General features: G+C 48.2%; 1 pseudogene; it reads left to right on the top strand.

The window, feature by feature from the left end:
• The first annotated feature begins 2,047 nt into the window (after positions 1-2,047).
• Positions 2,048-2,975, top strand: LOC102845534 (annotated as a pseudogene).
• Positions 2,976-3,797: the final 822 nt, after the last annotated feature.

A 3,797-nucleotide genomic window follows, 5' to 3' on the forward strand; every position in this document is an offset into this window, starting at 1 on the left:
AGTGTTCCAAAGGATCATCACCAGAACTGGACATTCTATTCAATAAAGTAGAGAGACAGCAAAAATGATGGAAACTTTTAGTAAACCTGTATAATTCCCACAACGATGGACTCAGACAGATAATCTTAAAGATGACATAAGACTAGACAAAATTTCATTTTATTTAAGATTTCTTTCAAGAGTGTTGGTGGTATAGCATGTTAAATGTGCAGCTACTAACCAAAAGTTAGCTGTTCAAAGCCTCCTGACACTCTTTTATTTTCCACCAGACAACAGCAAATTATTTATTGAGCATTTAAGAGATTGTAAACACATTGCATATTAACAAATATTCAGGGTAAGCTATGAGGTAACTACTATTCTTATCCACTCTTTGGTTTGTTTTGTTTTCCCCTTTCTACTATTGAACAGGGGTGTGCCACCTAACACTTTTAAGAGAAAGATGGACAGTCCTCTTTTGTTAAGATTTACAACCTCAGAAGCCTAATAGATGTTGAATCCATAATAGTCAGAATCAATTGGACAGCAATGGGTTTGGTGCTTTGGTTTAATGACCTAATAGTAAAAGACTCAGATATTAAACAAAAGGAAAGTGGCTCGTATTCCTCTTCAAGTGTATTTTCCCTGTTTCTGCAGATAATAGCCTAGGAAATGTGGGGCAGAATCAATTCAAAGGCACCCAGCAGCACGTGTTGCAATGAGTCAAAGCTAATCTGAAATCAACTAATGACAACCACACTTTGTTTACCTTAGAGAAACCATCTCTGAAGAATATTTACCCTAGAAATTTTTAGACAATATCATGATAAATTGAAGTTGTCAACTATTTCACTTTACATGGATCCACAATCAACACCCTTGGTACAACTGCTGTTGTTAGGTGTCATTGAGTCGAGCATGATTCATAGCGATCTACGAACAAAAGATTTGAACCCTGTTCTATCCTGCACAATCCCCATAATTTCTGACACACAGAGCCTATTGCAGTAATCACTGTATCAATCCACCTGATTGAGGCTCTTCCTCTCCCTCACCAACCCTATAACCCTCTCCAAAGAATAGCACCTAGTAGCAACATGTCCAACATATGTGAGGCAAATCCTCATCATTCTTACCTCCAAAGAGCTCTCCAGCTGCACCCTCTCCATGACATATCTATTTGTTCTCTTGGCCGTCCATGGGATATTCAGTGCTTTCTTCAACACCACTGCTCAAAAGCATCAATTCTTTAAACAAACCCAAAAAAAGGTTTTCTCTTGGTACTAGCAGTCAAGAAATGAAAAAATGAATTGCATTGGGGAAATCTACTGCCAGAGACCTCTCCAGAGAACTAAAGAACAATGATTTTAGTTTTAGACTGAAGTATACCTGATTCAGGTATCAGGAATCAATGGCTTTGAGTTGTCATGTTGGATAAGAATATTGACTATCCAGCCCATAGACTTCCAAGAGAACCAAAACCGGTAACTGCCAAGTCTGTCCTGGAGGAAGCAAAGCCAGGGTACTACTTGGAGGCAAGGATCGTGAATATCCACCTCACATACTTAGGGCATGTTATAAGGAAGGACCAGTCTTTGAAGAAGGATATCAAGATTGTAAAGATGAATGGTCAGTATAAGAGAGGAAGAACTTCAATGAGATAGATGGAAACCATGATTGTAACAATAAGCTCAAGTGTCAGAGATGAAGAGAATGGTGTAAGACTGGGCAAGGTTCAGAGCCATTTTTCATAGGGTCACTGTCAATAACAGTTGATTCAATGGCACATAACAACAACAATTAAGGCATTAAACTATCATCTAAATTATAAAAATATTATTATAACTTCAATATAAAGAGAGAGCTGTGGTGGCACAGTCTGTAGAGGGTTGCACTACTAACACAAAGGTAGTTTGAATCCACCAGTGTGTCTTTAGAAGAAAGAAGGACAATCTCCCATGTTATTTACAACCTCCTGTGAATCTGTGGGAAGGTCAGCTATGACACTGACTCGATGTCAATGAGTTTTTTAAGGCGTTTTTCTTATTCGCTCAGTGTTAGAAAGAGAATGAGAGGAAGCGGGCCGGGGCACGCACCCGCCACGGCAGCAGCGCAGGCGCCCGGCACGGGCTCTGCGCCCCCAGGCCCCTCATTGGCGGCCGCCGTGCCCTTGACCGCGCTCAACATGCGGGTGCGCCGCCGCCTGGCGCTCTTCCTCAACGTGCAGTCCATGGTGGCCGCCGACTGGACCACGCTGGCCGAGGAGCTGGGCTTCGAGTACCTGGAGATCCGGCAGCTGGAGGCGTACCCCAACCCCACCGGCGGCCTGCTGGATGCCTGGCAGGGCCGCGCCGACGCCTCCGTGAGCCGCCTGCTCGAGCTGCTGGCCAAGCTGGGCCGCCAAGACGTCCTGGAGGAGCGGGGCCCAGCATCGAGGAAGACTGCAAGAAATACATTCAGAAGCAGCTGGAGGAGGCGGCTGAGAAGCCCTTGCAGGTCCCAGCTGTAGGCAGCACTATCCCTCAGTCGGAGACTCCAACAGGCCTCACCACACTTGACGATCCACTGGGACATGTGCCCGAGTGCTTCGACGCCTTCATCTGCTACTGCCCCAACGACATCCAGTTTGTGCAGGAGATGATCCGGCAGCTGGAACAGACAGACTATCGGCTCAAGTTGTGCGTGTCTGACGCGATGTCCTGCCTGGCACCTGCGTCTGGTCCATTGCCAGTGAGCTCATCGAGAAGAGGTGTCGAAGGATGGTGGTGGTCGTCCCAGACGATTATCTACAGAGCAAAGAATGTGACTTCCAGACCAAGTTTGCGCTCAGCCTCAGTCCAGGTGCCCATCAGAAGCGGCTGATCCCCATCAAGTACAAGCCAATGAAGAAGGAGTTTCCCAGCATCCTCCGGTTCATCACAGTCTGTGATTACACCAATCCCTGCACTAAGTCCTGGTTCTGGATCCGCCTCGCCAAAGCCCTGTCCCTACCCTGAAGGCTGCCCCAGGGTCCTGGGTGTACACATGCCTGTCTGCCTCTTCATGTCCTTCTGCCCTGGCTTCCTCCTCTGACAGCAAGGGAAAGCTGTGCTCCACTTGCCCCAAGTTGGACACACCAACTCTACAGACATCTGCGGCTCCAGCGGCTGACCTCATCATCTGAGCATCCCATCACGTGACCTGCGCGGACGCAGTGGCTGTGAGTGTTGCATTCCACCTGCAAGACAAGCAGCTGGGCAGTGGACAGCACGGCCTCCAGGGACCAAGAAGAAGACCAGTGTATCCAGAGTGACCTGTCCGGAAATGTAGGCCTTGGCTTCCCCAGCTAACAACCAAGTCAGGAGGGAGCAAAGTTAGCCGCATCTGTGTTGAAATCATGTAGGAGACGATACAGAGCTGACCTGGGTCCCCTGGGCACATGGTCCATGCTGAGAAGAAACTGGCAGCCGAGGCTTTGTGCTGGGCACAGCAAGGACTACAGTGCTCCAGGACCAGCTGCTTCCACAGCGGCACCTTCTGATGCTTCGGAACCTTACTTCACATCTCACTTTCCGCTCTTCTCCTGGTGGGGGAATATGCATTGAACAGGTGAAGAAGCAGGCCAGCGCAGAGCGGAAGAGCCCTCCCCAAGCCTGATGTCCCACCAGACCGGCCTCCCCACTGTGTATTGAACCTCTCAGCTTCTGCCCCATCTTCAGAGACCACAAGTCCCTGAGTCCGGCTGGAGCAGCTCGGCTGAGATAGGTCTTCCCAGTTGACGCTCTCAGCTCTGCTTGGCATGAGACAGGATCCCAGAGGCTGGCATTTCCTGCAAGATT

Source organism: Elephantulus edwardii, unplaced genomic scaffold (assembly GCF_000299155.1).
Source record: "Elephantulus edwardii isolate Elephantulus edwardi_28Jun2011 unplaced genomic scaffold, EleEdw1.0 scaffold00038, whole genome shotgun sequence".
NCBI lineage: Eukaryota > Metazoa > Chordata > Mammalia > Macroscelidea > Macroscelididae > Elephantulus > Elephantulus edwardii.